The sequence below is a fragment of the Eretmochelys imbricata genome, chromosome 10 (genome assembly GCF_965152235.1).
Source record: "Eretmochelys imbricata isolate rEreImb1 chromosome 10, rEreImb1.hap1, whole genome shotgun sequence".
NCBI classification, from domain to species: domain Eukaryota; kingdom Metazoa; phylum Chordata; order Testudines; family Cheloniidae; genus Eretmochelys; species Eretmochelys imbricata.
Genome location: NC_135581.1, coordinates 23,982,692 through 24,007,252, shown reverse-complemented (window position 1 = coordinate 24,007,252; position 24,561 = coordinate 23,982,692). Strand labels below are relative to the sequence as shown.

Below are 24,561 nucleotides of genomic sequence, written 5' to 3'. Positions count from 1 at the left end.
TAGAGCCTGCACTCTAGCCCAAGCCCGGAACTCTACACAGCAAAGAAACAGCCCACAAGACTAAATCAGCTGGCATGGGCCAGCTGCTGGATTTTCTTTGCTGTGTAGACATAGCCAGTGACAATTAAGACAACCTATGGCATGATTAGGTAACAGGGTATGGGAATGCTGAGGCAACACTATGTTTTAACCTTATTACACTCCCCTCATCTCAGCTGACCTCTTTGCTGCAGCACAGACTAGAGCTCTGTCTTTTCTGGAAGCATTGCACAGAGGGCAACCTCTGGGCTACTGAATATATAACCCTGAATGAAGGTGTTAATATTTCCCAGTCAGCTTGGAACAGAGAACTCCTTATAGTTTTAGTCTACAAAGATTTAATGCACACAAAAAATATAGTAAAAGTATAAAACATTATAAACTACGCTGCGATTCTTTCACAGAGGTTGCGGAAGTCACGGATTCTGTGACTTTCCATGACCTCCATGACTTCTGCAGCAGCTAGTGTGGCTGACTTCAGGGCCACCTGAGCAGCTGGCCTCGGGACTGCCCGAGCAGCGTCTGGTGTGTCTGGTCCCGCAGATCGCAGAGAAGTGGTTCTGGGGGCAGCCCTGAGGAATGCCTGGCCAGCAGTCCTCGGGGGGGCCATGGGGAGCATCTGAGCAGCGATCCCAGGGAACAGCCGCACCAGCCGCTGCTTGGGCAGCCACAGGCAGCTGGCTCCGGGGACCGCTGGAACAGTGGCCAGTGTGGGGAACACTCAAACAGTGGTCCTGGGGGTGCTCTGGGGATCATCCAAGCAGAAGCAGTCACGGGGCAGCTGGAGCAGCAGTTTGAGGTGCCCAGAGGCCATCTGGAGAGCGGTCCCAGGGAAAAGTGGCCAGGAGGCAGTTGTAGTAATAGGATTTTATGTTTATATTTTATATAATTTAGAATGAAGAATAAAGAATAATAATTATGTACATGTATTAAATGTATTGGTGTATGATTTGATTATATCCTGCCAGCCACCCTTTTTGAATAACAGAAAGGAATGGCCTAATGGGCCATTGGTACAGATACATCAGCCATCACAGTGTCTGTGCTGATTTCAAGGCAGTGACAGACCTTTGAGGGTCACCAATGTGTTGTAGGTTTAGCATTTTAAAATAAGTAAAAGAATGCCATGATTGTTTTCTTTTGCATTGCAACTTGATGTTCCTGTTCAAAATGTTCTGTGTAAATTAATTTTGTTTTGTGTGTGAATGAGGAATGTGTCTGTTAAGAGAGAAGTGTGAAGGCCATCGATGAACCAGATGGTCTAGGGAGGAACCAGAGACAGACACAAGGGCACCAGGAGGCTGCAACACGCCCCTGTTGAAATGTCAGAGGAGGGCAGATTGATGACTCCAAAGATGAGACAGGCACCTATCAATGGGGACAAGATAGCTATGATCAAAACCAGCATGGGATAACTCCCCAAGGAACTAGATAAAGGATGAGAAGGATAATTTAAGAAAACAAGCACTTGTCAAACAACAATTGATTACAGCATGTCAGTGCAAAACTCATTGGTCCCAATGAAGGAAAATCACTATATAAACAGGGTGCCTTGCCATGAAACTTTGGGTTCATCCTGTCAAGACTTCCCCGGAGCATCGTGTCGTGACCAACAGCACCTGGCTTGTCCCTACCTATGATCAACCTAGCTGGCCACTAGGTTGATCCGGACTCTGGACTGGTAACTAGAACATCGACTGGAGGGACTGTGTGTGTGTGTGGTGTGATTGAATGCATATGCTAATTGTTGTATCTTCAATAAATGCGGCATATTGCCTTTTCCCCTGAAAAAGATGCCGTGTGCTTCTTATAAGAATAACAGAGTCAACCCCCAAGACTAGAGCAGGGTAACTCTTCTAATACTGACTCAACATTCTTTCAGCTTCAAAGCTGACTAATTTTACTATCTACTTAAAGACAGATTCTGCAACGTATGCTCATACTGAGTGGCATCTTAACTAATAATATCAATATGAAATCTATTGACTTCAGTGCAGTAGTGGAGTGCATTTTGCATGAATAACACCGTGTCTATATTCATGGTGCCATGTAGAGAACAAGCACTACACATATAGCTACATGCTGCGGTGAAAGGCTGGCTGCATTCACGCTTGTCACTGAGGTCTGCAGCTATGTGCAGCGGTCAAAGGCTCTGGCTGCAGGGAGGCAGTGGGGAAAGGTTCCAGCAGCAAGAGCCTTTCCCTGCAGCAGGGAAAGGTTCCGGCAGTGGGATACTACACTGTAGCAGTGTAGCTAGATATTGGAGACACTACATGGACATGCAGAGTGTCATGTAGGGTATATTCCCTTGGGTTCAGTCTACTCTACTCACCTAAACCAGGCCTCATTGTCTAACTGCTATTTATATCTCAGCATGTAGTGTCTGGCTAGGCTAGCTGGGCATGTAGTGTCTGCACTCTACACACTGCTTAAGTGTAGATGTATCTTAAAGATAGTTGAATCTGGCCCTAAACTATTATTCTTATGCTCATTTGAGCCATGTTAAGGACTGTTCAATATTAATATGAATGAGATTTTTCTCTGCTTCCCAGATATTTTTTCTCAATGTGGGGATTTATTCATACAGACAAAATATATTTAGCACTGCTATTGACCACAATAACACCTTTTAAAATGTTGTGTCTTATAATGAATTCATGTTGTAATTATGAAGTGATAATCAAGCCATTTCTATTTTCCCATTTTATCAGAGGAACTGAACATCCATAAATCTCATTGAATTCAACAGGATCTGCAGGTGCTAAATGTGGCCTAAAGCCACATTTGGTTATGGTTACATTTCCTTTTAATGTGACCTTTCACAAATCAGTGACCTTTATTTTACTTTTTAATTAAACTTGCTGCAAAATGTAAAAGTTGGCAAATATTTGCTCCTTTGTGAATACCAAGTCAAAATACTGCATAGTGCTTTATTAAACTTTGCATTCATTAAGAGACCTGACCATAAAAATTACATGAATAAATTCCACTGCTATTTTGGAATAGATTTCTCTAGAGAAAAAGAAGAAAATACTGCATAGTAATGTACCTGTTTGTTGATATCAGAACAAAATGAAGACACAAAGTGAGGAGAATAAACAATGTAAATACCTCCTATTTAGTTAAATATAATTTGCATCTGAATTAACCACTCAACAGAAATGAACTCCAATAAAAACCAGCCATGGAGAGAGAAATCAGTTTACCAAGAAACAATCTTTTTTAGAAAGAAATTGCTAATGAAGGCAGATGTAAATCAATACACATGTTCGTTAAACATCACCTTTTCTTCAGAAGATAAAGCATAATTACAAAAGGCGTAACTGAGTATTTTCCAGGCTGTTGCATCTTCACAGAATATATTGGAAGGGGAACAGAAATTCAGTAAGGTTGCAACCCTGCAACTGGATCCCAGAAGAGGACCCCTGTACCTACACATAATCCCAATGAAGTTAATAGGGTTCCACATAGCCATAAGGACAGATCCAAATGTATTCTACTGCATGAACTGAGGGCTTTTAGGTTTTGCGGTGTCAGTAATTTGAAGTACGATGACTTTGGCTTAAGAAAGCTATAGTTAAATGTATAGCTCTGATTACCTTATATTTCAAAACAGACTATACTTTCCCCTCTGTGATGGGTTTGTTCACAGAAACTCCCTCAAGACTGTAACTAGATGTGCTGGGATACCACTGAGAACAAATCCCCCTGCTAGAGAAGGCTTCCCTCCACTCCCGTAGATTACAGCACAGACCAAGAGGATGGGTCACGCCCCCTTGCAGTTCACAGAAACTAAGATTCACTTAGCCCAGGGGCTTCTCAGTTAACAGATACTTTGCCAGTATTCAGTCTTTCTGGGAGCCTAAATCCCAAATGAATCCGTTTTACTCTGTATACAGCTTATACAGGGTAAACTCATAAATTGTCTACCCTCTATAACACTGATAGAGAGATATGTACAGCTGTTTGCTCCCCCAGGTATTAATTACTCGGGGTTAATTAATACACAAAAGTGATTTTATTAAGTAGGATATAAGTGGTTCCAAGTAATAACAGCCAGAACAAAGTAAGTTACCAAGAAAAATAAAACAAAACACGCAAGTCTAAGCTGAATACAGGTAAATCTCACCCTTAGAGATGTTCCAATAAGCTTCTTTCACAAACTAGACTCCTTCCTAGTCTGGGCCCAATCCTTTTCAGACCAACATTGTGGTTTATAGCCTGGGTCCAGCAATCACTCACACCCCCATAGTTACAGTCCTTTGTTCCAGTTTCTTTCAGGCACCTCTTTGGGGTGGAGAGGCCATCTCTTGAGCCAGCTGAACACAAAATGGAGGGGCTTCCAGAGCCTTTTATGTTCTCTCCCTTGTGGGCAGAAATCCCTTTATTCTTCTGTGCAAAATCACAGTGACAAGATGAGTTTGTAGCCACCTGGGCAAGTCACATGTCCATGAATGATTCAGCTTTTTGCAGGCTGACGCCATTGTTTACATGTTAGTTTGAATGTTCCCAGGAAATGTCGATGTGGATTGGAGTTTCCCAAAGTCCATTGTCAGTTAAGTGATTTATCTGAGCATAAGCTTTCATGAGCTACAGCTCACTTCATCGGATGCATACTGTGGAAAGTGTAGAAGATCTTTTTATATACACACAAAGCATGAAAAAATACCTCCTCCCACTCCACTCTCCTGCTGCTAATAGCTTATCTAAAGTGATCACTCTCCTTACAATGTGTATGATAATCAAGTTGGGCCATTTCCAGCACAAATCCAGGTTTTGTGAGAAATATAGATAGATAGATTTTAAGCGATTATAAGTCAAAACATAAGTCAAATTTGGTCAAATGAAATAAAAGCAAAACACGTTCTAAGCTGATCTTAACACTTTCAGTGTCCTTACAAACTTAGATGCTTCTCACCGCAGGCTGGCTGGTTGCCCTTCAGCCAGGCTCTCCCCTTTGATCAGCGCTTCAGTCGCTTGGTGGTGGTGTCTGTAGATGGAGGTGGAAGAGAGAGCCAGCATGGCAAATGTCTCTCCCTTTTATCATGTCCATTCTTCCCTCTTGGCTTTGCCCACCCCCTTCAAAGTCGGGTGAGCATTACCTCATCGTAGTCCCAAATTGATCAAGGGAAGGGGGGTGACTCACTCAGGTGTCCAACAGATCCTTTGTTGCTGCCTAGACCAGTGTCCTTTGTTCCTGTGAAGCTGCGTTGGCTTTGTCCCATACATGCCCTGATGAGGTGTGAACTGCCCCTCTGCTCCTAGGCTTGTTTTAAGTTTTGTCTGGGCTTGTTTTAAGCCAGGAGGACACATTTTCAGCCTCATAACTATATACATGAAATTACAACCTATAACACTACTATAACAACAATGCTCAGTGCATCATGAATCTTCCGAAGACACCCGACATGACAAACTTTGCATTGGATACCACACAATCATATTATAATGATTAACATGGGGGTGAAGGGTGGTCCCCCAAGGTACAGAGTGTCACAACCACCTCTTTCTTTTTTATTTGTATTTGGTGTAAAAACTTTAATTTGGGATAAACTCTAAAAATGAAAACAACTTGTATAAGAACTTCTGTACTGTGCTTTATTAGAAACTTCACTTGTTCTAAGCTAAAAGCCAGTTCTTTTCACAAGTATTGACAAGTTCTAGACAAAATGAGGATGAATTATGGGCAAGATATAAATCTATAACAGTACAAGCTTTTCCCTATATGCATGATCAGAAGCTTTGCTGAGTCAACGGCAAGGATTTTAAGAGCTATCATTAGCAGTGTCTCATTTTGTTTAGCCTCTGGACTACCTATCCTACACAGGAACAAAGTGAGAGGGTTTCTAAAGAACCTGTGTTTAGAGAATTACCTTCAACATCTTGAAAATTGCCATACTATGTGAATTCAATAAAAGCAAGATGACTCTTGTTGTGAACAGAACTGAGCGACGTAATATACTGTTCATTTTATCTTGACAGGGAAAAGTGAAATCTGAAGCAAATCCTTCAGGGATAAAAAATTCTAAAGTTGTATTTATCCTGCTGAAAGACATGCAAGAACATTAAGGACTTCACTTTCACCAAGATTAATCATGATAAATATAATAACATAAAGGTTTAATGAAAAGGACATCTGATGCCATGTAGGCTGTCTGTCAGTTGTCTATCATGTCATCCCTAAGGTTGTTCTGCTCATGATGTCAGCCTCAAAGAACCATTTATGTGTTTGGGCGATCACCTATTTGCTGGGTTGTTCCAGATTCCAACCTGCTTGCCTAGGCTAAAACACTATTTTCCCTACTACACCCAGACCTTTTTCCACCTTTCAGAAGGCAAGCAGTGACCCAGAAGTAATTGTAACAATGATATCTCAAATAAATTTGTTAGTCTCTAAGGTGCCACAGAGTCCTCCTTTTCTTTTTAATGATATATCTCAGTAATTTTATCCAGTGACTTGTGGACAAGGACAAAACCATATCATAAATACAACCACTAAATGATTCCTAAAAGGAAAGTCAGGTCATGTTATTGGTGTATGGCTATACTTTTGTTATGTATTATAATAAATGTTGCTGCAATTCAAAATGGAATCTAAGAATTCAAGATGGCGCATGTGGTAGGAAAGGTTTGAACTCCATCTTGGTATCCTTTCTTCATGGCAATTTCCCGCTGAAACTCTGTTTCCCTCCAGAACTTGAGGAACTGAGAGCTGGCTGGAACCAGTTAGGGGCAGCATCCGCCAGAGTGTGCCTCAGGAATTCGCACCACATAGAGCATTTAAGGAACTGTCAGTGATGACGCAGAGGCTGTCCACCGTTGAGGCAGCCACGTCCAGTTTCTTTGCGTGGGCTTTGGATCAAGACTTCAGCTACTAACACCTGCCAAGGACTTTGCTACTTACCTGATATCTGATTCCTGTATTCCACCAAAGGATCCAGTGAAGACTTTGCCATCAGCCCAGATCTGTTGATCTCCTGCTTCAGTAGTAGAGAGCCAGATCCTCCGATGTTCCTGAGATTCTGAGATGGTACATCAGTTGCCGGTGACCTCCATCTGCAGTGAAAGAGAGACCGTAATTGTTTTTCGGGTACTTAATAGTTTAACCAAAGGACAGTTTAAGGGTCTGGGCTTTATGCCCCTTGCTGGAATCTATTCTTGGGTATTGTAGTGATTCCCTTAGTGGTTCCCTCCCCCCACCACCTCAGTTGTAACTATCCCTTAATAAATCTTCTTTTGTTTAAGGTTATATTCTCTCTATCCTTTATTTCAATGCAACACAGGCAGGAGGCACACAGATTTCTAACTCTCCCAGTTGATAGATGCTGGTAGAAGTCGAACCTGTTCTTTATATGTCACCTCCTTATTATTCTATAACAGAGATTTTGGGGTAACAATGTCTACAGTACAACCTTCGGTTAACACAAATTATGTCAGCCTACAGCTGCCAAAATTAGTATATCACTGTCACTGAGATGGCTGCTGCTGCCTCTACTTTGGATTGCTGCACAGAGGTGTGGGCAAAGTGGGTTTCCTGGTGTAATGCCCTTGGAACCATACAACCAAATTGCAATACTGATCAGGAATGGGGATGACCCCAGGGACAGGGGCCCCGTATGTCTAAGTGCCTAGAATGGATGCCAGACTGATTGCCTCTTATGTCGGAAACAAAATACAATTATGAAGGGAAAGTGTTTTCAATTGATCAATTGGTGTTTTATCCCTGAATTTGAAACTATAATTAAAAATTATGAAATTACATCTATACCTACATTTATTAACTCTGTAATGGTTAATAGTCAGCTGAAGTTTGGAAGTGAAGCTGTGAGTTCACTCCCTAATTTTACAGTACTCATTGCAAAATTGGATTTGCTTTTAGTCTCTCGTAATGAACTCCAGTTCATCTTGCATATATGAGTGAGCAATTGTGTCAGATTACTAAGAAAATCAACCAAGTTCTAAACGCAGTTAATTGGTGGGAACTAAATACTATTGGAAATCATCCAGTTATAGCATTTAGCTTTAAATTATTATTGGTGCAAGCTATATTAATCATAACAATTCTTATAACGTGTTGTAAAATGTGATGTATGTTAGGAGACTGGCAACTGAAAGGAGCGCAGATGCTAAATAAACTACATAACCCAACTCCCTGAATCAACCCGGTAAAGTCCTCAATAAATCGAGAGTTTCAAGGTGGGAAGTAGTAATGTATGCTAAAATAGCCATGTCTGAGGCATATGTTTGAACAGTAAATGCTGGCTTTGGTGTAGTTTGGTTGATAATGAAATGCTGCCTTAAATGATCTGGTTAATAAGTAAACTTGTTTATAATAGCTGTGTAGGACAGAGGGGAATATTTTAAAACAAAATATCCTTAAATTGAGTAATAACGTTGTGACGGGTTGGATCGCAGAAACCCCCTTGGGAACTGCCAACTGATGTGCCAAGACTACTTCTGCCCCTGCTTTCCCTGCCAGCTTGCGACTCCAACACCCTGACTTGTTGAGCCAGGCACACCAGTCTGCTGCAACACAGAACCAGGATCTGAACCACATGCCCCAAAGCTGCAGACTTAACTGAAAGCAACTTAAGAAGTGTTCCTGTCTTTAATACTCAGATGCTCAACTCCCAGTGGGGTCCAAACCCCAAATAAAGCTTATACAGGGTAAACTCATAAATTGTTCACCCTCTATAACACTGATAGAGAGATACGCACAGTTGTTTGCCCCCCCCCCTCCAGGTATTACATACTCTGGGTTAATTAATAAGTAAAAAGTGATTTTATTAAATACAGAAAGTAGGATTTAAGTGGTTCCAAGAAATAGCAGAGAGAACAAAGTGAATTACTGTCATAACTATAAGGGTAGCCTAAAATTCCTCCTTACCTGTAAGGGGTTAAGAAGCTCAAATAACCTGGTTGGCACCTGACCAAAGGAACCAATGGGGACAAAAGATAGGGGGAAAGAGGTTTTGTTTTGGGTTCTTTGTTTCTGTGGCTGTTCTCTCTTGGGACTGAGAGGGGCCAGACAGAAGTCCATCTTCTCCAACCCATCCTAATCCAAGCCTCCAATATTGCAATCAGTATAGGTAAGCCAAGCAAGGAGAATTAGTTTATTTTTTGTTTTGTTTGTGAATTTTCCCTGTGCTAAGAGGGAAATTTATTCCTGTTTTCTGTAACTTTAAGGTTTTGCCCGGAGGGGAATCCTTTATGTTTTGAATCTGAATACCCTGTAAAGTATTTTCCATCCTGATTTTACAGAGACGATTTTTACCTCTCTGTGGCGGTTCAATGATGAGACAGAACACAGATTTATGCAAGCAAGCAGGCTGGTCAGCTGAAATGGGCTGCTGCCCCCAGCTTTCCACCTTCCCCTTTTATTATATTTCTCCCCCCTATGCATTACATACTTCTACCGCAAAAAGACACACAAAGGAATGTATGACATTGATTAATATACTTGTTTACCAACTTTTATCTACTACAATCCTGGTTCTCAGGCCTTGAGCCCAGGCTAAGAAAGCTTCCCACGGTCACTGTCTTTTAATCAGCTTCTCATGGTTCATATCTAGTCCTTGTCCTTGGATAGAGCAATGTGTGCATTGCTTCTACAAAACAGTCAGGGTGTGCCCTGACTGTTTCCTGGTGGAATAACTAAACATGAACCCTTCACCTCTCTTCCCCCCACCCTTTCTTTAAAGAACCTGACTGATTTTTCCATTGTTCCAAGACCCAGGGGTTTGGGTCTTTGATCATTTTGTAACCAATTGGTTAGAATATTATTCTCAAACCTCCCAGGAAAGAGGGTGTAAGGGCTTGGGGGGATTGCTGGGCGAAGAGAATGCCAAGTGGTTCTTTTCCCTGGTTCTTTGTTAAATCACTTGGTAGTGGCAGCATACCTCAGTCCAAGGACAAATAGGGTTTTGTGCCTTGGGGAAGTTTTTAACCTAAGTTGGTAGAAATAAGCTTATGGGTCTTTCATGCGGGTCCCCACGTCTGTACCCTTATTTTAATAGTAAATATAACCACAAGGTGGTTTTTGGTTGCTTTTGGTTCAAATAAAGGTTTGAATTAATAAATCTGAGCTGCTCACTCTCAGGTGTATGGCATTCTCATCCAATACATTCAAATTTAATTCCATTCCCCTTTTGCATCCAACCTGTGCACATAATGAGGCAGGGGCCCTTCATCATATTGTTTTTCCAATTAGTATCATAATGCACACTCAAAAGGGGGATGAATTAAGGTTGGACAGAATCTTAAATCTGGCATTTTCTTACTTTCAAGTGCTTGACTTTGCAACAAAAATATACACAAACTACAGTAACAAAATGTCAGAATATGATTTATACATAAACACGAGTCCTGGAACACAGGTGATCACACTGCATGCAGGCAATCCCTCCCATTAGGAATCTCAACTCAACACCAATGCGTCTTTCCAAGGAAGCAACTTTCCCAAGACTGGACTCCAGTCAGAGATCAATGTAGAGAGCAAGCTCTCCTGTTGCTCACACAACTCTCTCTTCCAAGAAGCTTGCATAACCAATAAAAAATACATAGTATGCCTTCTCAAGACTAAACATTTGCTCGCATGCTATGAAAAAACATGAAAGACTATAAAAGAGCTTTGCTGTGACACTTGCCATAACAACTCCTACTGCCTTTCCCCTCAGTGCTTTTGAAAATCTCCCTTATAAACATAGAATCATTAAAACAATTCAGCTATTTTCTTCAATATTATATAGTGAGTTCTACAGGTTATTTATGCATTGTGTAAAACGAACTAATACCACTTTCATAGTATTTTATATTAGGTTATAATGTACATAACTAAAGTGTTATGGCAGACTGATGAGGGAGAAACAAGTTCTGGAGGTTGTAACTTGAATAACTGACATGGGCTTTTAATTAAAAACAAATACTTCAAAGAGGGGATGGGGGGAAAACAAAAACAAAAAAACAGTAGTAGTAGTAGCATAGTTCAAACAAGTAACACAGATTCTGTTTCCAGTACAGGCTCACCGCTGTCACACCAAAATTTCAAGAATAAAACAGGAATTGAGTTAGGGCACGAAGTACTCCAGGAATGTGAGCAAAGAATGCATCATTCAAAGATAAGTGTTCTATTAATTCCTAATAGAATACTATAAATAACTCATGGGAGTGTTCATGACAACTGCTGACCTCCTTCTTCACTTACGATTTTATATTAGCTTTGATACCCAAGCCTGGCTGTTACATTAGTAATCAGGCACATGCTTTGTGCTGCAGGTCTAGCAGTGAGGTGGTTAAAAGTACAGCATGCTTAGATATTTTGAGTTTTTGGACAGTATCTCCAATTTATGGTGAGTCTGGACCCTGGCTCCTGAGAATCAACAAGCAAAATTCCTGTTGCTGTTGGTTTTTATAAATCCTCTCTTTCTCTTTCTCTCTCAGCAGAGTATACCTTCAGGTAAGGTTAAGATATCTATCTCTGATCTATTCTAATATTGATTTCCAACCTGTAAAGAGAGCCTCCAAGTTTCTCTTCCTAGCAAAGCCCTAGTCCCAGATACAATGAAGTTAGGAGCCTAAATACCTTTGTGGATCTGGGCCCTGGTCTCTATAAATCAAATGCTGGAATTCACGGACGTAGTTCTTTACACCTTCCTTCCTCTAAATATGCCTGTTCCTAGAAATCAGTGCTACTGATATTCCATGCTTTCCATGTTTACATTTTCCTGATACTGTTTATTTAATCAACTGCTTACATATTTTTGAGCCACCTTTTTACACACAAATTTACAAGACTTCCTAGACATGACTAATTAACCAACTTTGTACTGGTTTAAAGCAAGATTATTCAAAGAATGCAAGTAGGACTGGATGGCCTGAGTTCACAGTAACAAAATTTCTAACTTTGGTATGTGCCTGATAAGGCTCTAAGGCTAGTATAATGTTGTTGATTTTAACCTCTTACTCCATAATCTGGGCAATAAGTAACAGTAGTGGTCCTGAGTGATAAAGTAGAGGAAAAAATAGGTCACAGAACCTGGAAGTTAAGCAGTAGCATTTGATGTTCAGACAACTTGTTTATTAGGGAGGAAGAGAAATAAAGGTGGAAGATTTCAGAGTAGAGAAACCTACATGGATAAATGCATATATTTATATGGACTAAAACTGTGTCAAAGCAAAACTTTATAACTTGATGCTTTTATTATTGAACCATTAAACACATTCACTGTATGATAAGAACATAAGATAACATAAGTACATGATGAGATAAATTATACTTTAGCTGAGTTGTGTGTCCATGATGGATCTATTAGAAAAGTGGTTCAGTTCTGCTGATCTTGTAGTTTTTTCTCTAAATTTATTTTGTATTTAGTAGTGCCAGTGGTTTACGTAGAAGATATTAACCAAATGACTGTTTACGGTATGTGTGAAGAGTTACCAGAGGCAGGAGGGCCTTTCACGACATACAGCAAGATTCTTTTTATATGAGCTTTTAGGGGAAAGATAGGGGGTCGCTTTCCTTCATTTTTCCTTTGCTATGCAGTTTAGGTATTACCAGTTTGCTTTTGGTGATCTACTTTCTCTCACTTTAAGAATACTGTGAGTACCTATACATGAGGTATTGGTACCCCAGCAATGAATTTTACTATCAAAATATCAGTCAGAAGTACAGTACAATAGGTACATTAACAGACCCATTGATAAGCACAGCAGTCAATCCTTTCAACTCTCCTCAGAGATACTCTCAAGTGTGTTTAAGCTACTGGTAAGGGCAACTGGAGTTTGTGATTGGCATCAGGGCTGGATTAGCCTTTTGTGAGCCTGGCACCAAACATATTTGTGGGCCTACATGGGGGCCAATTGAGCATGGCATCGGGAGTTCAGTCCCTGGAGTTCGGGGCCGGCCAGGGGCATGGCAGGGACGGCCCCGCTCCGCCAAGCATGAGGGCACTATTTACAAACTGGCGGGCCACTGTGCATCTGGCAACTGCCAGCATGACCCTTCCCCTAGGGGGCGAGCCCATGCCCTGCCACACAGTCCCTCTGCCCAACACCCCCCCAACTCCCTATAGCCAGAGCCCCCCCAGACCTGCTATGCCCATCACCCCCCTGGTCCTCACACAAATGCACAGTGCCCAGCACAACACCACCCCTGACCAAGCGTCTTCCTGCACACAGCTCCACCACAGCTGCCTAGCACCCCACACAGAACCCCCACTCCCTAGTGCCCCAACACACACAGATCTTCCCCGTCCTGTCACAGCCCAGCACCCCCTCAACCTCCTCCCCCCCCAGAGACGCTACTCCCCCATGCCCTGCCTCCTGGCCGCACTCACCAGCCCTGCTGTTGTTACGAATTATTCCAGTTAGGACACGAACAGCTCGTTTCTAGGCTGAGGCAACCAAATAAAGACAAACTGCAGAGTATCTCAAAGTTTGTAGGTTTATTACGCTTGAGCGTGGTACCGCTCTGTTAAGCAGAACGGGACCCCGATTACAGGTTACACAAAGATTATATACTGTTGGCAAAACATCCTGCCTGTGTGCCTTGGGGGGCCTAAACCAATAAACAGGCCATCTCCTTATCTATTACCAATCCCCTGCAGCCATCTTCCCCATGCAAAAAGGCTGAAGTGGCAACTATTTCAGGCACGTCAGCTGGTTCCTGTCTCCTTTGTTTCCCTTATCTTGAAACTGTCCAGCTGTCCACCTTGAAGGATCCTTCCTTCCTTGGTACATGATGTGCTCGCTTCTAGTTAATGGCCAAGAGGAAACCCAAAACGGAGTCACATATGCTAACTAGGTTGATTTCCCCTAACACTGTCAGGCGACTATGTCTGCCGGGCTGAGCCGGGTCGGGGAATCGCTCCGGCCTCTTGGGAGTGGTGCAATCAGCCAGGCCATGGCCTACCCCAGCCAGGCTCCCTCAGGACCCACTTGCCTGGAGGGGCCCAGCCAAGCTCCCAACACTGTCCCCCCAACAACTCTCTGAGACTAGCCAGGTTTCTCCACCAGTCCCACGTGACTCTGGGGAGACAGGCAGGACCCCACATCTAGTGGGAAGCAGAGACTGCACAGAACCGGAGGTACATTGGGGTCCACGCAGGGGGCAAAGAGGAGCTGTCAGGTGGGGCCAGGGGGTGAAGAGAAGCCCATCGGATGGCGGGCAGGCTGAGAGGAGCAAGTGGTGGGCAGGGGAGAGCCAGCAGACTGGCGGGGTCTCCGGGAGCAGGGCAAACAGAGCGGGCCAGGGCTGCTTCTGAGCATGGGCCTGTCTCTGTGGTGCCACTGGTGCTATTGTTAACCCAGTACTGATCGGTACTCTTTTTGCTCTTATAAATCCAATTAAATGGCATATATCTCTACCTCTACTCTTGTGGCAGAGGCAGGAGGGCCTCCTATGAGGCATGTTAGTACCTGTCAGTAAATATTAACCCTTTTAGTCCTTTTATTTTTGTATATTTGATTCATTTATATATTAACTATTTTTTTTAGAATCTCTATGATGTTAACAAAGAGTATGTTGAATTCTAAGGCTCAGAATATTGGTCCTTAACCGATAAGTAACCCTATTCGGGAATTCTATGCATTAAGCTATATCTAATAATCCCTGCCATCTCCATGTCTATAGAATTCCAGATGTTCATGGAAACCATTCCCATAACACACACACACACATAAACATTGATGAGGGATTGTTACTGCAGATGTTTCCTATTGGGGAATCAATAGGGAAGAATAATTATGGGGGAAGAAGGAAGAAGGACCCACTAAAAGATATTATCCTGAAGAACATTGGTCCTCTCAGCTCTAAACATTCATGTCTTCATACACCAATCAGGTAAACTCAGAATGTCTGTACGTTAAAAGAAATGAAATTAGAATATATGGTTCTGGGAGAGTATTCTTGGGAAAGAGGGGTCTCCTTATCTAAAAACCTATTTAATGACAGAGGTTTTGGAACTTAGTTGGGGAATGAAACTATTCATGCCACCAGTTACAGTGAACAAGAGACGCAGAGTCAGCTCTTGACCTTACATCAAGGGTGGTAATGTACATATTCTTTCTGTATTCTGTAGTGCCTGTTATTCGAGAATCTCAAATTGTCACTGTTGTCACTTAGGCGCATGTATGCTCTCTCTGTATGCTGTCCCAGCCCTGCGCAGATAGTTGGTTCGGCAGACCTCGATAATATTACGCAGAAAGAAGGACCACAGGCTTGGCTCAGTGACAAAGGCACTCAGCCAGGTTAATTGCCCTCAAGACACAGTCCTAGTACTGCATAGGAGCTACAGGTATGCTAACACATGAGTGTCCTGTGACAAGGAAAGGTTCAGTCAGCAGTGGGAATTTCTGCTGTCCCCAAGGCTGCACAAAGGGTTATGGTGAGACAATCCATTATTTACTGACTGAGACAAACAACTCTCATACCATTTTATGTATTTAATTATCTGCTTTTTACATCCCCTTGTATCATGCTCCAGGTGTCTCAGGCACAACATCCTTATTCATTACTTCTAGCAGACCCTCTAATCTGGTGTTAGGCCAGGATGTCCCTGAGCTAATCTTTTGGAGTGTGTTCTATACCCAGTATCTGTTGCTTCTTAGGAGTGCCTGTGTTTTAGACACAGTAGCAATATTTTTGCCAAGGTCATATAGTGAACTTGTCAACATCTGCTTTAATACATGCCCTAACTTTGGTTCACAGCCTCTGGTTCAGGCCTCAGATACTGCACCAGGCCCAGTGCTCCAGGCTCTGTGTACAGTCATTAACTCAGACATACAACAGGCAAAACCCCACACTTCTGCAGCTGTTCAGGCCCACTTTGCAGAACAGTTCATTCAAGATTAAAATAGTTAAAGGTAAAACCCACAGAATGAGCAAAATAATTAGAAATAGATTTCCGCTGTCAACATGGCCAGGGAAATTTTCAAACCAGATCTGGTGGTATAACACAAATAATTATGGACATTGTGTATAAATGTCTGGTACTGCTAATTTTGCTGGTATTGCTCTACAAAACATAAATTTGAAAGAAAAAAAACTGGAACAATCTAGCCTTGCTTCTTCAAACTACAGCCATTCCCTCAGATTGAGTCTCCATGATAGTGGCATGTGACAAGATGCAAAGATGTATTTTACTTTCTGAAAAATAAAAAGCCAAGCTGTTCTCCAATACTTCAGTCTTTAGGGAGTTAATTATTTACAGCTGTGTTCTTATCTTTGTATGTTATTACAGCAAAGACAAATACCAGCAAATTGTTTTGGCTTAGTAAGTGTGGTGAAGTGAGAGTGAAATCTACTGAACAGCAACAGTTTTCTTTAATTATTATTATTTAAATCTATATGCATTTACACTTTCTCCTCTGATATGTAATTTCAACCCAATTCATTCAGTGATATTTACTTTTCGGATAGACCTTAACAATATGCTTAGTATAAATGTTTTAGAGCACTGCAGTATTTGAGGCAGAAAGACTTATAAGGGCAGGTCTACATTTAAAAAGCTGCAGTGACACAGGTACACTGGTGCAGCTGCGCTGCCATGGGGCTTTAGTGAAGATGCTACCATGCCAATGGGAGAGCTTCTCTTGTCGGCATAGTTATTCCTCCTCTGTGAGAGGCGGTAGCTATGTTGGTGGGAGAAGCTCTCCTCTTGACATAGTACTGAGGGTGAGGTCGGTAGAACCGTGCTGCTCAGGGGTGTGGATTTTTCACATGAACGACATAGTTATACCAATGTAAGTTTGCAGTACAGACTGGGCCTTAAGCATAGCTTCTTGTGCCTTTCTCTAATCGTTGCTCATGTGCAGGTTAGGCTATGTCTACACTACTGCTTATGATGGCATAATTTATATCACTCAGAGATGTGAAAAAACAATCCCCCTGAACGACATAAGTTACACTGACATAAGTGCCTATGTGGACAGTGTTATGTCAGTGGGAGAACTTCTCCTGCTGACATAGCTACCACCTCTCGTTGGGGCTGGAGTAGTTAAGCCGATGGGAGAACTCTCACCTGTCGGTTTAGAGCAGCTAGATTAGAGAGTTTACAGTGACACAGCTGCTGCGGTGCAGCTGTGCTGCTGTAAGCTCTCTGGTGTAGCCGTAGCCTTAGCGACTACTACGTTTTAAGTAGGGCTATTTGAAGGATTCATGTAGCGTTCATGCACCTGGAAACAGTCAGGGCACACCCTGACTGTTGTGTAGGAGCGATGCACACATTGCTCTGTCCAAGGACATGGACCATGGGAACATGGACCATTGGGAAGTCAATTAAAGGACATCAACCGTGGGAAGCTTCCTTGGCCTGGGCTCAAGGCCTGAGAACAAAGATTGTAGTAGATAGAGGCTGGTAAATAAGAATATTAATCAAAGTCATATTATTTCCTTTGTTGATGCCTTTTGCAGTCGGAGTATGTAATGCGCAGGGGGAGAGAAATAAAAGAGAGGTGAAAAAGCTGAAAGGGGCAATCCCATCAGCAGACCAGCCTGCTTGCTTGCCTAAATCTGTGTCCTGTCTTGTATTAAACCGCCACAGCTGTTGATTAATCGCAGTTAACTCAAAAAAATTAATCGCGATTAATCACACTGTTAAACAATAGAATACCAACTGAAATTTATTAAATATTTGGATGTTTTTCTACATTTTCAAATATATTGATTTCTATTACAACACAGAATACAAAGTGTATAGTGCTCACTTTATATTATTTTTTATTACAAATATTTGCACTGTAAAAATGATAAACAAAAAATATAGTACAGGGGTCTCAAACTCAATTTACCTTAGGGCCACTGTCAGTCCTCCCAGCGGGCCAATAATGTCACTGAAGGTGGTGTTCACACCACCTCACAGCCCATTTCCCACCCTTTTCCCTTGCTCCCTTGGCTTCATGTTGCCGCAGCTGCCTCTGCCCGGCGACTAGTGACGCTGCCTCCATGGCTGACTCTGCCCAGCAACTAGTGATGGTACCTCTATCCCTCTCCCCCAGCCAACGGGAGCTGCAGGGGGGGCGGCACCTGCAACAGACAGCCGGCCGCATGGCTGCATGGGTCTCTCCCCTGCGGCTCCGCCGGCAACAGTAGGGATAGGGAACTGCTTGCAGGGAGCCGAGCTGCCTGAAGTGAATGACACATTGCTGAGTACTACCCCTGAGAGGGTCCCAGGAGCAGCAGGATGGAGCAAGGCTGGGGGGAGGGGCATGTGAAACTCTCCTGCCCACTCCCCTCCCGCCCCTGCCCCTCCACTGGCAGCCAGGAGGGCCGGATGAAAAAACGTTTAAAAAGTTTCCACGGGCCGCAGTAGGGAGGTTCTTGGGCTGCAAATGGCCCACGGGCCGGGACTTTGAGACCCCCAATATAGTAGTTTTCAATTCAACTCATACACGTACTGTAGTGAAATCTCTTTATCATGAAAGTGTAACTTACAAAGGTAGATTTTTTTTGTTACATAACTGCACTCAAAAACAAAACAATGTAAAACTTAGAGCCTAGAAGTCCACTCAGTGCTACTTCTTGTTCAGCCAATCGCTAAGACAAACAAGTTTGTTTACATTTACGGGAGATACTGCTGCCTGCTTGTTATTTACAGTGTCACCTGAAAGTGAGAATAGGCTTTTGCACGACATTTTTATAGCCACCGTTGCAAGGTATTTACTTGCCAGATATGCTACACATTTGTATGCCCCTTCATGCTTTGGCCACGATTCCAAAGGACATGCTTTCATGCTGATGATGCTCGTTAAAAAAATAATGTGTTAATTAAATTTGTGACTGAATTTCCTGGGGGAGAATTGTATGCCTCGTGTTCTGTTTTACCCACATTCTGACATATATTTCATGTTATAGTAGTCTTAGATGATGACCCAGCACATGTCCGTTTTAAGAACACTTTCACAGCAGATTTGACAAAATGCAAAGAAGTATCAATAGGAAATTTCTAAAAATAGCTACAGCACTCGACCCAAGGTTTAAGAATCTGAAGTGCCATCCAAACTGTGAGAGAGACAAGGTGTGAGGTGTGCTTTCAGAAATCTTAAAAGAGGAACACTCTGAACCCGTCATCAGCATGGACGCATGTCCTCTGAAATGGTGGTTGAAGCATGAAGGGACATATGAATCTTTAGTGCATGTGACACGTAAATATCTTGTGACGCCGGCTACAAGTGTGCCATGCAAACACCTGTTCTCACTTTCAGGTGACATTGTAAACAAGAAGCAGGCAGAATTATCTCCTGCAAATTGTAAGCAAACTAGTTTGTCTGAGCAATTGGCTGAAGTAGGACTGAGCAGACTTGTAGGCTTTAAAGTTTTACATTGTTTTATTTTTGAATTCAGGTTTTTTTTGTACATAATGCTACATTTGTAAGTTCAACTTTCATGATAGATTGCACTACAGTACTTGCATTAAGTGAATTGAAAAAGTCTTGTGTTTTTTACAGTGCAAATATTTGTAATAAAAATAAATATAAAGTGAGCACTGTACACTTTGTATTCTGTATTGTATTTCAGAGTAACAGCCGTTTTAGTCTGTATTCGCAAAAAGAAAAGGAGTACTTGTGGCACCTTAGAGACTAACCAATTTATTTGAGCATAAGCTTTCGTGAGCTACAGCTCACTTCATCGGATGCATACTGTGGAAACTGCAGAAGACATTATATACACAGAGACCATGAAACAATACCTCCTCCCACCCCACTCTCCTGCTGGTAATAGCTTATCTAAAGTGATCACTCTCCTTACAATGTTTATGATAATCAAATTGGGCCATTTCCAGCACAAATCCAGCAATTTGTGCTGGAAATGGCCCAACTTGATTATCATACACATTGTAAGGAGAGTGATCACTTTAGATAAGCTATTACCAGCAGGAGAGTGGGGTGGGAGGAGGTATTGTTTCATGGTCTCTGTGTATATAATGTCTTCTGCAGTTTCCACAGTATGCATCCGATGAAGTGAGCTGTAGCTCACGAAAGCTTATGCTCAAATAAATTGGTTAGTCTCTAAGGTGCCACAAGTACTCCTTTTCTTTTTGTATTGTATTTGAAATCAATATATTTGAAAATGTAGAAAACATCCAAAAAATTTAAATAAATGGTATTCTATTATTGTTTAACAGCACCATTATTCACAATTAATTTTTTAATCGCTTGACAGTCCCAGTTTTAAGCTTTGCATAGAACTTCTACTGCAGATAACATAATGGCTGCTATATTTGTCCACCTACTGTTCCCAACATTACCAGTGAAAGAGTCTTGCTCAAGCCATTTTCCTTTCCTTTCCATGACAGATTGGAAATATTAAGTGCATTGGTGACACTTTTTTGCTGATAGGGAAAGGGAGGCACTTAAAAATGACAATAAGAATGACAAAAACATTGCCTATAAACAATAGAATCTCAAAGTCACAAATGCCTCGGGAATGGAGGTAGTTCGTAACTCTGAAATGTTCGTAACTCTGAACAAAACATTTTGTTGTTGTTTCAAAAGTTTACAACTGAACATTGACTTAATACAGCTTTGAAATTTTACTACGCAGAAGAAAATGATGCTTTTAACCATCTTAATTTGAATGAAACAAGCACAGAAACAGTCTTCTTTGTCACTTTTTTTTTTAAACTTGCCCTCTATTTTTTAGTAGTTTACGTTTAACACAGTACTGTACTGTATTTATTTAATTTGGTCTCTGCTGCTGCTTGATTGCGTACTTCCGATTCAAAATGAGGTGTGTGGTTGACTGGTCAGTTCATAACTCTGAGGTTCAACTGGTAACATCACTCTTGGACCTAGGCCCTGTCCTTCGATTTTTAAATGAGCCCATAACTTTGAGAGACAAAGTGGATGAGGTAATATCTTTTTACCTCATAATAACTTCTGTTGGTGAGAGAGAGAAGCTTTTGAGCCACACAGAGCTCTTCTTTGGGTCTGTGGAAGGATGGGGAAGGCCTGAAGCAGAGTTGTATGTAAGCTTGAAAGCCTCTCTCTCTCTCTGGAAGTTGGTGCACTCCAATAAATATTACCTCATCCACCTTGTTTCGCTCATATCCTGGGCCCAACGCTGCACACTGGTGGGCCAATACACTGCAGCACCTTAGTGCAGGCCTGATCTCCACCCCGCACACATTCAGTGGGTGCATTGCAAGGAGACCTACAGGGGAGCGGGTTTATGGCTGAATAAAGTAAGATTTTGAAGGGACACAGTAACATTACAACCCTTCAGCACAGGGAGAAGCTTGAACCCTCAGGAAGGAGGGCCCAGGGCCCACAGCTTGCTCTCCACCAGGCAAACCCAAAGCTGCTCTCCCAGGCAAAGGGGCAGGGAGCAGACATGCTGAATCTGCGGGGGGGGGGGGCGGGAGAAATTAGGCTTGTTTTTGGCTTAATTGGCTTGCGAGTTGCTTGTTGGCGACATTTTGGTTTTATAGCTTTTTGCTTCTTTTTTCTTTTTTTGGATCAGCTCTGGCCGGGGGGAGGGGGGGCAAGTAGGGGTAAGAGGGTGGGGGAGGGAGTCAGGGGTGCACGCCAGGGGAGTGGATCTAGTCACATAAGAGTGTTGGTCCAAGCGTGGTAGGGATTGGTTTGTTTTGCAATGGGATTAGCTCGTTTTTGGTTTATTGTGAAAGTCAGGGTGCTCTTTTCCCGCCTGACAGTGGGCAGGGAGTTCCCGCCCTCTCGCTCCACTGAGAGAAGAGCTGAGGGCCGGTGGATCCCTCTCTCCCTGCCCTGGGGGAGCTCTGGCCGACATTTGAGCGCGACGAGCTTGGCGCAGGCTCGGAGGCGCTGGGGTCCGCTCCCGGCGGTCGCTCGGCCCTGATTGGCCGGCGGCGCACCCTGACGTGCCCCGCACTCGGTAATCCTGCCCTTCCGTGTGGTCGCGCGCTGCGGGGCGGTCAAGTGTTGCTGCAACCGTCCGGCGCAGGGCTCTGCGGCGACTCCGAAGCAGCGGCTCATTGCTGCCCCCCCCTCCCCGGTGAGTGCGCCGATCACGCTGCCCGGAGCGCAGAGCCCGTCCCTGCTCCGGGCCGGGGGGGTGCCCTTGGAGGGCGCCTGACCCCGCATCCCCTGCCCAGGAGAGCGCCCGGCCCCGGCTGCTCCCCTGGGCTTTCCCAGTGCGGGTCACGCAGGGGACCTCGCCCGCCGGCCCTGGGGGAGCTTAAACCTTCTCGAGCGTGTGAACCCCCCTTCCCGCTCCTCCCCTTCCCTGCTTCCGGCGACTCGGGCCCTGCCCCCCGCGGGCAGCCACTGGCCTCCGAGTCCATGGTACAGCCTCGCTCCGAAGCGTTGTGCCCCGCCCCCAGGGCAGTGGATGCCTGAGGGGACGGGGTGTTTCAAGGGGGCGCCCATCCTGCCCTACTCCTTAGGTGTGTTTAGGGGAGCACCCTCCCTCTGCCCCCTGGCATGGTGCCCTGGCTGCAGCGTGCCTATCTCTTCTCCTCCTGCCCTGTGTGCAACTGGAGCGCCCTCCTAGGCTGCAAATCAGCCCCACTCGAAACTGTGAGAGTGAAATTGTGCAAGGTGGCTTGAAGGTACTGTAATGGGGGGCACCAAGCATAAGGTGGTAAATAGGTGGCCTGCCACGGTAAAAGACACAGGACTTCACTGTTCTGAAAGGTGTGAAGGCCTGATTTTTATTTGCTTCCGCCAAAAGGGGGAGAGTGAGGGGAAGGGTTTCGGCTTGTATTTATTTAACATTCAAAATTAAGTGCTTGTCTACACTAGCAAGTTGTACCATGTACTAGCTATGGCTAAAGCAGTAAAACCCTTCCTAGTGTGGACACAGTTACATTGGTATAGAGACACTATATACTGATGTAGCTATTCCTGTACTGGAACAGGAATAAATGTACAGTTTAAGTCACCTTTCCTCTGGTATGACGGCCTCCACAATAGGGCTTTTACCAGTATAATTATTCCACTTCTAGCTGAAATAGTTATACCTGCAAAACTGGATGAGTAGACTAGGCCTCTGGTCCTGTATATCCAGAAAGTTTCTCTGAATATGGGAGAGCTAGTGAAATGGTGATGTCACAAGAGTCAAAAAATAAAATTGACAAGGGAAGGGTGCTTTTGTTTTTTTTTTGCCAGACTTTTTTAATCTTTTGTTTTGTTTGTTCTTCGTAAGAACCAACAGAGTAGATGTGGGATTGAACAAATGTTCATTAAGTAAAGTAACAAATAAACTACCTGTATCATAATTATTGAAGACCTCAGTTGGCGTAGCTAAAGTACAGACTTGAAAATTCGTATGAATTTATACATTTTATTAAACAAAAGCAAATGTTACAGTAGTACTAGAAGTTACAGAACAGAAAATAAAGATGGTTTAAAAAGTTGTGTTTATAGCAGAATGAAAATAAGAAAATACAGAATTTTTATAGAGAATCAATAAATTAAACGAATCAATGTCTTATCACATTACTTATCATTGGACACAGTACTAACTTATTGAATCGTTTTAACATATCTACAAAAGGGAATGTTGTTATCAACATAAACTCTGACGGGTTCTTTTTAGCCTATCATTCACACTAATAAAGTTTGATTGCACTAAGTCAACCAATCAATTCCAAAGTTGGAATCAGGAATATAGACACTAAAAATATTATTGTTCAGAATTACCTCCTTTCAGGTAACAATTTTCATAGACATGCCTTTCTACTCTCTCACTTGGGCACATCACGCATAGAACCCCAAAGTTACAGATATTGACAAACTATCTTTGGTATAGACAAGCACAGACTTACTCACTTTCTGCAAAACATTTAATTTCAATTAATTGAGCTGTTGCTTAATAAAAGAAAGTACATCTATGAGTGTCTCTGCTTACCAGGCAAAAGCAGCATGGAAGTGTATTCCCCAGCTTAAGTTGGCATTTGGCAGTAATTGGTCGTAGAAAGAGAAACTCAGTTCAGAGTTCTGTAACCGTCATCTTTTTGTGCTATGTTATTTCTGGATCTCCTTGGCAGACTTCCTCAATGCAGAACTTTGAGAGAAAGGATTAGTAGTACTTCTGAGATCATATCCAAATTATGATTCCAATCTTTCTCTGGGGTGTTTGGCTCAGAAGTGATGTGGCCACAGCAACATCTTGGTATTTAGCTCAAGATACAATGTCCTGGTGCTTTGTTTTGGCATTTGGAAATATTCTTTATCCATGAGGATTTCTGTTGCTTTTCCATAGTGCCTCCTTGATGAAAAAGCATAACTTCTGTCATAGACCCATTCAAGTGTCTAATAATATCCAGGTGTAGTCATTCTGAAAAATCATGGTGTCTTAGGTCACATTTGCTAAAAATTCTGAGAGCCAGATATGATCCCTTCTTTAGATACTGATCTCAACATTCTCAACCTTATATTCCGGTAAATCACTTAATGTCCACTAATAAACCTCCACCTGATCATTAGACGTGTTAAATACAGAAATTTAATCAAACAATAATGTAACTTTTTAGTAGAGACTCCTAAAGCAGTTTCATATCCTATTTCAAATGACATCATGTTATGCTAATTTGTATTTTAGCT

General features: G+C 42.7%; 1 protein-coding gene across 4 annotated transcripts in view; it reads left to right on the top strand.

Moving 5' to 3' along the window:
- Positions 1 to 21,885: 21,885 nt before the first annotated feature.
- Positions 21,886 to 24,561, top strand: part of ATF7IP2 (activating transcription factor 7 interacting protein 2) — a 53,200-nt gene continuing 50,524 nt past the window's right edge. For 3 of the 4 annotated variants that reach the window (XM_077828274.1, XM_077828273.1, XM_077828270.1), the window contains exon 1: positions 21,886 to 22,009. The gene's annotated coding sequence lies outside the window, so the exon portion shown is untranslated. Of the gene's footprint in view, positions 22,010 to 22,545; positions 22,566 to 24,561 lie in introns of those variants that run through there. The other variant, XM_077828272.1, reaches the window with a different exon arrangement.